Below are 12,048 nucleotides of genomic sequence, written 5' to 3'. Positions count from 1 at the left end.
CATGAGGTTTACTTGTGCCTTTTTGTAGCTGAACAAGCAAACGAAAACTGAAATTTAACTTTAAACACTTCAAATAAAATAAACGTGGAAATCGCGTTTTAAAATTAAGGGCTAAAAACTCACAGTTTTGGTTCTTGTTTATTATATTCCACATAACAGAACGACGCACAAAAAATATATAATATATACAATCTATCTAAAAATCATTACACAACATTTCCAGCAAGTTGGCTACTGTTTGAGCGAGGAATTTGAGAATGACGTGCTTGCCTGTTTTCTGTCACACCTTTTTGAGCCAGATGACCTTCCATAGAGATCACTATGCATGCACGCACATAATCTGGTTTGTTTACTTTTTGATGTCTGAATCTTTTAAATAGAGGCTCAAGAGCTGCTGTGTTGATCCTGTGTGTTGTTTTTTTTTAATATATTAATCTCACATATCACACAGAGCTCTTTTTCATTTGCCATGTTTGAAACTATCAGTCAACTTCTGGTGAGTTGGTAAATAAGTGCAAGGTATTTTTGTCATTCCTAGCGAATACGAACATCTGATTTTTGTCAACAAATATTAGTTTGAATATTAGGATATTTGTCCCAGCACTAATATATATATATATATATATATATATATATATATATAAAGGGTGATTAGAAAGTAAGTTTACCACATCAACGCATATATACTGCACACCAGTAGTGGATCATTCCTGTTGTACAGTGGTGAAGATGCTCTTCTGTTGTCGTTCTTTGAGTAGCTTCACTGTTACAGAATGAGTCAGATTTCAATTAAATAGTGCAGTGCAGTCCAGCACTGCATTAAGTATTACTGTTTGCTAGCTTTCAGTCCCTTCTACATCTACATAACTGGTCAGTGCATACCTAGTGTCAACCTCTACTGCCAGTATTTTAGATGAGATATCAAGTCTTATGCCATGTTTCCATCAGCCACTGAGACCAAGTTAAAAGAGGCCTGTTATTTTCCATCGGCAGCAGACCAAGATCAAACTGGTGTGAACTGGGACTTTGCCCATCCTTGTTTGGATTTCATTTAATCTCTGCAAATCACTCTGACAAATAAGTTTAGAAGAAAGAGGCATGTGGTTATAAGTAAGTCTGGTTGAAGAATGGGATTGCAGTTTGCAGATGGAACATCCAGCAGCCCCAGTTTGATTTTGGGACATGATAATTGAGTTTTACAGACTGGTTTCATGGTGCAGATGCAAACATTATACTACCCCCCCCCCCCCCCAAAAAAAAAAAAACAAATAAAAAAAAATCTATATTACTCTACAATAAGAACAACTAATGCCCTCTGTCTAAAGTAGGTGACACAGGGTGTATTATTGATGAGTGTAATGTGAATTGCTAATTTAGGCTACAATGAATTCCTTCAGCATCATAAATAACACAATAGTTGTAAAAGGCATATTAAATAGCTTATTATAACCTTTTCTACACATGGTGTAGCCAGAAATGCTTTCAGTGCAATGCACAATTGCAGAGTATCGAGTCTCACAGATTGTGCTGGACTGAAAGACTTGCAAATGGTGAAGTCAATTATTGGTGTAATCACCACCCAGGCATCTTTTAGCTAAAACTTACGCTACCCGAAGACATTTACTTAAGCACTTCTGAGAATTTGTTTAGTACTAAGAATGAATGTATTTTTCAAATTGAATAAGATGCTACAAATTTCCTTCCTCATAAAAAGACATTACCATAATGATGTCATAAGGGCCTACATGTGCAGTTCTGCAGCCCACAATGCCTCTTGAACACAATCAATCTACTTTACTGTAAAAGGGTTCGGTAACAACTGAAATGCTTTAACAGTTTGGAAACGATGAACTAAATGGTGCTCCTGGAGCAAAACACACTGACAAAATGTGGCAACCGTTTTTTTTTTAAATAATGACAAATAACAGTTAAATAGAGTAGGTTTGGACACATTCCATCATCTCGTGTTTAACTAGTGGTTAATAAAATACAAATTTAAAAAACACAATAGGTCCATATGAGGATGATTGCTAATAAAAAGGAAACAAAGGTTTAAATATAATTGCATGTGATAGATTTTAATATTATATTCACTCACTCCTGTTATACAATTGAGTAATGGTCAGCATTGGCTTAGATGAGGTTGTGTGGGTTTCCAGCTACTTGTTCTGGCATTAATGATGCGGCAAGGGCTTTTTATGCTGGCTCAAGAAATATTTAAAAACTAAAAAGAAAATGACTATGAGTGGTTCTAAGTCTTTCACTTAATTAAGGTTGTTCCTACTACAGTGAAATTGACATTTTAATCGTGTTGCTCTAAAACTAGAAGCATAAGTCATGCTGCATACTGCTTCCCTCCCAGGGTCCAAAAGAATGAGACTGAATGAGAGCTCTTTAGATGCTGCTGGTGGCTTTTTAAGCTTTATAATTAATTACCAATGTGTAAATGATGTACAAATTTAAGCATTTTTTCCCCCAGTATGTAAGTAAATATTTACCTTGTTAGGAAGATTAGTTTAAAATCACCTGTATGAAAGAAAAAAAAGGTTACATGCTGTCAATGGCATTTTGTTCACTGTCAGTTCCAGTCTTGTAAACAGCTGTATTGCTGTAAATGTACTCCTCTTGTCTCTGCCTGTTTTTATTTTATACTGTTGCCTTTACCTCCTTGTATTGGTTTGTTTTGTATTCAAAATCCAAGATGTTAAATAAACAAAGGCAGGTAAGACAAAACTCATGTTAATATCTCACTTTCATAATAAAGTTCAGAAAAAAGGGAATTTTTGTATTTATTTCAAAAATTATTTTCACTGTTGTCCTGAATGTTGTATGCGCAGTGAAACTATCCACATCATCTTACTGCAGTGCCTCATGTTACACTGATGAAGGCAATAGCTGAAACATCAGTCAACCTGCCACATTAGTCTTTATCTTAGAGTTTATAAATGAGTGTTTTGAAGGTAGGGATGCTTGCACTACAAAACAAGCAATATGCAAACCAGGCACATTCTATTCTAGCTGTTACTTATTCCTCTTAGCTATTTATTTTAAATACTGGTACAATCTATTTGATGTGATTTTTGCAAATCACACAGCGAAGGTCATTATAGAATTTAGAAACCATTATCAGGGTTCCATGGGTTTTTATGTGTCCTTGAAGAAGGAAAAGCCCTGCAGTCATTACTGGGGAACAATAAGCTTCCATCGCTCATTCTTCCTTCATTATTTATTGCCTTAAGAATATTATAATTACCAATTCTAAAGTATCCTGATCCTTAATTGGCTCTCAAAATAAATCTGGCGTGATTTCAGTAAATACAGCACCCATGGCTTCAGATGAGTCTGCTGAAACCTGGGCATCCTGTCAAATGAACTAATTAGAGCCACAGCAACTATGTTGTTTTTACAATGTCAAATGATTCTGTTTGCCACCAAACCAATAAAGGAAAATGATGCCTTTGATCATTTGTAAAAAACAGCATTGGTCTAAACAAATCTCCCAAACAAAGGATCTGGATACCTTTATATACCATGTGGCTGGGGCTTCATTGGCCATCAGTTATTCAATGAAGACCCAGCCACGTTCCACACGTGTATGTGGCAGGGATCGCATTAACCCCAACCCTGCCAAACTTAAATTCAAAATAATTAACAGAATCACACTATTTACACATGCAGGGCTTTCGTCCTACCCCACTTGGTCGTTCAAACAAAAGCAGTTTGTCTAATGACACAAAATATTGATCTAAAAACATTATGAACTTCATACCAAAGTAAATATAAAGCAGTTTTGTGTTTGGCAAGAAAAATATTCCAAATTCTAATAAATAACAAAAGTAATATGTGATCAAGCTGCGTCATAACTTTTCTACCAAGCACCATGGGAACTAGATAAGCATAATCTAGTTAACATCACCATGCCCAATGACTGCTCATGTACTTTCTATATTATTATGAGTTTCATCCAAATCCGCTGTGCAATTGAACAAACACAGAAGAGCAGACGTGGGCAGATTGTCATGTCTCACTATCTGTACATTCCAGTAAATACATCTGGAAGGCTGGGAAACAAGTCTACATGGAAACTAGAACAATCAAGAAGCTCATAGAATGGAATTCTAATAATTCCTTATAGGGTAGTCTGAGGTTAATGCTACTTGGCATCTGTGAAACCAACCAAAAGTCTTTAAGTTATTGCAAAGTCATTATGTTTTACCTTGTTAGGGACCGGCCCGTTACATACCTTTCAGTACACTCTAGTGTAAATGTACCCGTGCATTAATAAAAAAAACACCTTTATCTGACAACCTAATTCACATAAAGTACGCTTTTATTGTATGTCAGTATCTTGTTGACCCAGATCCCTAGCTTTGTTCTAATTATTTTATTGTACCACCAGAGGGCATAAGAATACAAGCATTATAAGCTTCTGTTTTTTGGTTTTTATTAATTTCATTTTTCCATGCTTATTTTTAGCTATTTTCGAGGTACCCCAAAATCTTTTTTTCCTGAGGTTTTCGCTTTTTATATACTGTATGACATTATTGTTCTTGGTTACTTTTCAAAATGCTTTTTTTTTGTCACAATATGTATAGTAACTCAACAGTACTTGCACACCTTCTTTCTTTGCTGTCTTCCTCAACGAAATGGTCACAGACACATTCTTCTGGGGTTTTTGGGTGTCTAGGCATTTTTTTTATACAATTTGCAGTTTTGTTAAATCCTCCATACAAAACTGTAATATAGCTTTTTTTAATGAGAAAGGGGTGAAGTCAATGTCAATTGAGTAGCTAACCATTTCCAGTGTTTTTCCAGTGTTTATTGGTTATACACCCATTTCATTTGTATCTGTGGTGTTTTATCATTTTTTATCGATTAAACACGAACATCAGAAGCCCTAATTATATATTTTGCTTAACATTACAAAATGAAACAAGCAGATATCTATCATTTTACTTTCCATGACTTTCCTGATATTACCAATATCATATGTTTTCATGGCATAAACACCCCATGCAAATTGATTACTGACTGCCTCGGTTTTATGGTTTCATGATTTGGTCATTATTTGTTTCAAAGGAGATATTAATGCCTTTTAAACAAAAGTGTATGTTATTGCCTAATTAGAAAAAATGTTAAGACAATCAGAGAACTTTAAGTTATTCATATTGTGTTAACATGCAATTTATTTATAGATAGAACCTTTAGATTAAGAGCTGATGGTGACAACCTCTAGCAACTAAAATAAACAACTAGAACTCTTAAACTGCAACCTGAAATCGCATAGGGTTGGATAATGTTGTACAATTTGCACCTGACGTATCGCATTCATCTGCGACAGAAGCAGGCCTGTGAACCAACCCTAATGCTGGATCCAGGGATAAGCCTATCTGCGGCATCCCTGGTACATCAGCACACACAACAGAGTGGCGATGCTGGCTCCAGGGATCAACCAAAGTGCAGTCTCCCTAGCGCCTCAACATGTCATCTGTCTGGAATGGGGTGGGTGGGGCACTTCACGTGGGTCATCTGGTGGGCACCTCCTGTCTTCAGTGTTTCGCCGACTAGCCACAATACCTCGGGAATGTTTGACGCCTAATCACAATACCTCGTGTGAGGGTCTGGAACCAACTCCCTAGTAATGTTGTTGAAGCTGACACCCTGGGATCCTTCAAGAAGCTGCTTGATGAGATTCTAGGATCAATAAGCTACTAACAACCAAACGAGCAAGATGGGCCGAATGGCCTCCTCTCGTTTCTATACTTTCTTATGTTCTTATGACAGTGATGCTGGAGTCCCAGCACCACTCCTCTCCATCCTGCACATAACCCAGCCCAGTTTACTTGCCTTAGCCATTTATTCCTTGTCACTGACGTTAACTTCCTCCATCGCTTACCTTAGTGATCCATCACTGACGTTAACTTCATCACCTCTCTTTTGAGGTCCCCAGCCAGACTCTTTCCTCTTCAACCACATACAGTCGCTTCTTCTGTCTGCCTCCTAGGATAGCCTTCACGATACGTCGCAACTCCTGTCCACTGAATCCAGTATCTCTGAGAAGCCGGGTTATATAGCATGCAACAAATCCTTGACAACCCAAGTCTACTGGATATACCCGGACTCTCCACCCCCACTGTTCCACCTCAGTGGCCAGCATACCAGAGTTTCTTCCTCCGGCGTGCCCCATCTGCGGAATCCTTCCATGGCATTGTTAGCTCCACCAGGAGAACAAGACATGCTGAGACTGACCACAGAACAATGTCAGGTCAAAGGGGAAAAAGCTGATTGTATTTAGCTGACCTGCACTTACCTGCACTAATGTATTAATAAAACATTGCATCTACCACTATAAAAACAGTTATTGTGGTATTATAATCTAACCTTGTAGAGTGATGTTAAACTGCAGCCTAACTGCATTTTGCCTTTTGCACTTTTGCGGCAGTTCAATTGCAGTTATTTTTTGTACCTTATGTGGACCATTGGAAACCGGTTAAACAGTGGATTTTCCCAGTTCAGAAGGCAAGGTTCAGCTACCGGTTTTCATATGCTCAGAAGATGCAATCAACCAAATACAATGGGGAAAGATCAGAAATGATACCAAAAAGGTAATACCCCACTACAAATGTTCAGTGAGGGGGCTTCATTGATTTTCAGCAGGGAGACTTTGTTTTTTGTAGGGGTTGGATCGTCAGAACCAGCTTGGGAGATTAGGCAATTATTGCATCAAACTGTGTGTTCCGTTGATTTGTCGCTCACTTATCTTTGACTGTTTCCATTAATCTGCATGTTGCTGGTGAGCTGGAAAATCGAGAGAGAGAGAGAGAGAGAGAGAGAGAGAGAGAGAGAGAGAGAGAGAGAGAGAGAGAGAGAGAGAGAGAGAGAGAGAGAGAGAGAGAGAGAGAGAGAGAGAGAGAGAGAGAGAGAAGCAACCACAATGAGCCAAATTGTGAACCGTACAGCACGTAACGGTAACAAAGCTCCCACTGGTAATTTCTGCACAGAAAGGGTGAACTTAAGAAATACCAAGGTCCGTATCCAGCATTCTTGAAGCCCACAAAACCCAGGTGGGTACTACTAATTTTGTCATCTTATACATGTTCCATGTTTTTGCCTCTCATTGTACCGCATACTCAGAAACTGTTTTTTTATTTGTTTAGTTTTTTTTAATATTCCTATATTTTAGGGATGCCTACTTTGCCAATGAGAGAAAGACTGACGTCGATACAAAAAATACACAATTATAATCTTCTTGTATTTTCACAGCACGAGGAAAAAGTAGGTCTGTAGTACTAGTCTCAAAGAATAGGGTGGAAAGTCAAAAACGTTGTAAAAACTCAGGGATACATTCATGTCGATATTTATGTTTTGGAAATTATATATTGTAAAAAATAGACTGACAAAACTCTTCGTGAACAATAAAAAGCCTTCGCCCCAGAATACTAGCCGCTCAGGTAAAGTTACATTCATGTCATATTAATTAAGCGACTTGTTTTGTATTTATTGTGTTTTCTGCATGTATTAAGCTTGTACATATTGTAGGCATCGTACTTCAAAGTTACCACACACACACACACACACACACACACAACCATTACTAAGACATGCATTAGAGTATCATTTATATTTATAGGAAACATGATTAAAATAACAGATTGCATTATAATGCCTGATAAACTTAGCTGTTCTTCATTTTGTATTTGGAAGACTGAACTGAATTTGATTGATTTGCATAGCGATATGCCTTACATTTTTCATTATTATTAGTTTATTTAGCAGATGCCTTTATCGAAGGCGACTTACAGAGACTAGGGTGTGTGAACTATGCATCAGCTTCAGAGTCACTTACAACAACGTCTCACCCGAAAGGCGGAGCACAAGGAGGTTAAGTCAGTGACTTGCTCAGTCTCACACAGTAAGTCAGTGAGTGAGTGAGTCGGGATTTAAACCGGTGACCTCCTGGTTACAAGCCCTATGCTTTAACATGCGGACCACACAACTTCACAATGAAATGCTGATGAAAGTGAGTTTGATCAAAATGCCAAAAGCTATGTGATAGTTGTTTTTTCTGCTATGACTGTCCACATTTCTCTGGCTGCTAGTTGTCAGTGGGTCAGCTGCTTTGCTTCTCGTCTTGCATGGTGATGCTATTGAACTGTCAGGATTACAGTGCATTTTTTATTTGTTTAAAGTTATTTTTATGTATTGCAAGCTGTAATGGCGGTAGAGCACAGTTGTTGGTTGGGGAAATGTCTTTAAAACCCAACAGTACTGGACCAGTACTGTATATTGCTTGTACCAAAGTATCCAGAACTGTGGTGGCATATTATCATTTTGTACCGAATTCTGATGTTTGTTAACCTACCTTATCCTTAACCCTTTCTGTCCATATTTATGTATAAATCTCTGAAAATTAAGTAATTCATAAAATTACATATGAATACAATACATTTTAGAAATTTGCATATTTTATTTTTAAATTACAAGAGTTCATGGGCAACACTGAATTAGAAACATGTGTAATTGTTTTTGGAATTTTTTGTAAACAATTTAAAATACATGTGAAGTATCTGAATACTCTAAAACATGTTTTAACTTAACTGTGTAATTTTTGAAGCACAAACTAACATGTTTTCCAAATAAAAATGTTAATATCTGCATTTGCTAAAAAAAAAATTGATGTTATCACAAAGGGAACTAATTATTAATTTTAAAAAAGCTATAATAAAACAAATCCATTTTCTATCAATCAAGACCAAACCCTAAACTTTATTATACTTTATGTTGTTACGTTGACTGTAACATTCATATTGTGTTTTTACTTAGTGTGGAAGTTTTTTAAGCAATTTCTGTCTTTTGTGAGACACAGAGCCAATCCACATTTTTCACATCGGATGCAGGAGTAGGATTTTATACAGAGCTACACCTCTGCTTTTCCTTCACATGCTGAGGCCAATGAGCCATCCCATCAAGTCTCACATCATCCACTGGTCTCTGAGAAACCTTGTGTCTAGGTTCATCATCTTCCATGGAATCCAGGGACGGTCGGCCTCTTTTGCATTTCAGGGGCTTGCCAGCTTGAAGTAATGCATGGGCTATTTCAGATCGGAACTCTAGTAGGGGCTTGTGATTTACTGCCAGCTGCTTGCAATGCCGTCGGTGCAGAAGCCATCCATTGACTACACACATGTCAACAATGAGAAATAAGATGCGCAGGTAGTACCTCTTTGACCTGAACTTCCTCCTGTACAGCTCTACAACCATGTCAAGCATGTTAACACCTCCCATGTGCTTGTTGTACATCTACACAGCTGCTGGTTGTGGAACCTGGACATGCTGTTTTTGAGTAACAGACCAATGCTTCACATTCTCAACAGGTGGGCACCCAGTGAAAGAGGAGATCATGTGCACAGATTTGTTGTCAAACCACTTTATAATGGAGATGTTTTTCCTGGAGTCAGTGCGGTAATCAAAGCTTCTGCGTTCTTTTGTTTTGAGGGTTTTTTCTTCCTCTAGTTTACATCCAGCAACGCGGTTTGATCTCACTGTCCCAACAGACTCCCATATCCTTGAGAAGCAAACCAGTTGTCAAAGTAGATTTTTATGTTTTGGTTAGATGGAAGACCTCCCACAAGTCTCAGCACAATGTCTCCACTTATATCAAGGGAGGGCTTCTCATTGGTCATTGTGGTGGCCTTGCCAACATAAACTTGAGTTATAGAAAATTCCACTTGTTCCCACACGGATAAATACCTTTATCCCTTTGAATGGGATGATCATTTCACAAGGAGGCAGTGTGGTCCAGTGGTTAAAGAAAAGGGCTTGTAACCAGGAGGTCCCCAGTTCAAATCCCACCTCAGCCACTAACTCATTGTGTGACCCTGAGCAAGTCACTTAACCTCCTTGAGCTCCGTCTTTCGGGTGAGACGTAATTGTAAGTGACTCTGCAGCTGATGTATAGTTCACACGCCCTTGTCTCTGTAAGTTGCCTTGGATAAAGGTGTCTGCTAAATAAACAAATTATAATAGTAATCAACTGAGTGGTGCTCCTCAATAGGAATTGCTTTTAGATTTTCTAATGTTAGAAAAGGGAGCATTTTGAAGAGTGGGTCATGTTGCGGTTGGTGTTTTGGGAGCATGTTGCTGTTGTCATTGAGATGTATCACATTTCAAAGCTTATCAAATTGGTTCTGGGGCCAATACATGTGATAAGAGGGCATTTTTATTATCCCACTCAAGATGTGAATTCTGAGGAATTGCTCCATTTCATCTATAGTTGTATTGACAGATGATCCAGTCTGTTGCACAGAATAAAGGTGTGTTTGCTTAACTAAGTGATCAAAAATGTTGTCTGAAGTATTGGTAAGGTGTAACTTCATTACCTGGTGGTGGTGGCAGCTGGCCCATCCATCCAGTGTTGACAAGCTCTGCGTCAACCATTCTCCATGCTAGAGCACTGGCCCTCTTTGCATGGTTGTTTTTATTTTTGCTTTTATCTTCCCTACCAACTGCAATACTGATAAAATATGTTCTTCATCAGAACTGGTCATTGTTCACTTCTAGGTGAGGAACATTGTCAGCATCCTTACTATCACTCCTTTCCCTGTCATCTATTTCTACCTGAAGGCCAATACAAATGTACTTCCAGTCCCTCCCTCATAATCCGGAGTAAGCCTTTCCCCTTTCCTCATCTGTCTCAATGCTTGAATCTGACTGATCTCCAGCAGGTAGGGCTATATATCCTTTCTCTACTTTTTTGTAGAACACACCTGTAGGTATTGCTGTCATCTAAGCAAACATTTGAAAGACGTAACTGGTATATTTTTAGACAATTTCTGCTGGCAGAATCTATAAGCTATAAAATATAAATATAGTATTTAGGAATTACTAAAAAAAAACATATAGACATAAATACTGTTATCTATCGATTAAATATCAAATGTATGCATAAAATAAAAGATAATGTAATGGTGTCACATGGTGCACAGTACAGCATGCAGCAGGTATTGTGCATAATAAAGGTCCACTGGCTCCATTTGGAATCAAACATTTTCAAACTTCATAAAAATAAAAATAGCCAAAATAATTTTAAAGATGATAAAACACATTTAGGTTCTGTGTACATACATCTAATTAACATTTTCTTAACACAAAATAACTGTAATAATTAAATAAATCAGTGTTTAAATAAGTTAAATTAGGTTAGGCATAATACAAGGAACACAGACACTCTTAAGTCACATGACCAAGCAAACCCCCTCTCTCCTATATCCATCACCATTGGTACAAATTATAACCAATTAGTGCCTTCATTACTACCAATGATCACAAATGTTTTTTCTTGAGCAGAAACAGTGAAATCCTAGCCCCTAAAACAACAATTTCATTTGGAATCGCTGGGCTGGAAATATGTTTTGGTTTTCTGCTGTGAGAATTTCCTGCATTCATTTTTCTATTTACTTTGGGTGCATGCACCAAATTCTGACTGGTAAATCATAGTCAGAATATGGTGCTGTGAGAGACTCCACATGTGCAGTAAAGTTCTGTACATTAATAGAAAATGCACCTGCATGTGGTAGTTAACTGTGCAATTTAAAAGTGTCTGTTTCTTTCTTCAATTTTACCACCCTTTTTGTACCCAATTCGATTTTCACCTTATCACTGCAACCCACTTACTGATCAGGGAGTTGGAATATCTGCTAGCATTCTCCCTTCGCAATCTGATCCAATCACCTCTTTTTAAGTAACAAACCTAAACCAAACTTCTGAATCCTGGAGCCCAGCCTGGGAAAGCTCTGCCTGGACTCATCAGGTACCTGGCCAGCAGATGTCACTGAAGTGCGATGAGCCAGCTGGTTTCCCAGTAGTGCAAAGGCATACGGTGCTGCCTGCAAGCCTCAAGATTGGAACAGTGCTTACTATATTCAAACCATTTACATGACTTGCCCTGCACTCCAACCAGCAATGCTAATAAAATCGCTAAGGAGCGCCTCCCTAGCTTTATGGAACAAGGGGCCAAAGGGGAGCTGAAGGAATATTATAGGATAATTG

General features: G+C 37.9%; 1 protein-coding gene across 1 annotated transcript in view; it reads left to right on the top strand.

The window, feature by feature from the left end:
• The first annotated feature begins 6,903 nt into the window (after positions 1-6,903).
• The window catches only part of mpped1 (metallophosphoesterase domain containing 1), a 29,007-nt gene continuing 23,862 nt past the window's right edge, over positions 6,904-12,048 (top strand). The window contains exon 1 of the mRNA XM_034032752.3: positions 6,904-7,064. The gene's annotated coding sequence lies outside the window, so the exon portion shown is untranslated. The remainder of the gene's footprint in view (positions 7,065-12,048) is intronic.

This window comes from Acipenser ruthenus, chromosome 14 (genome assembly GCF_902713425.1).
Source record: "Acipenser ruthenus chromosome 14, fAciRut3.2 maternal haplotype, whole genome shotgun sequence".
Classification (NCBI taxonomy): domain Eukaryota; kingdom Metazoa; phylum Chordata; class Actinopteri; order Acipenseriformes; family Acipenseridae; genus Acipenser; species Acipenser ruthenus.
This window is presented reverse-complemented; position numbering and strand designations above follow the sequence as displayed.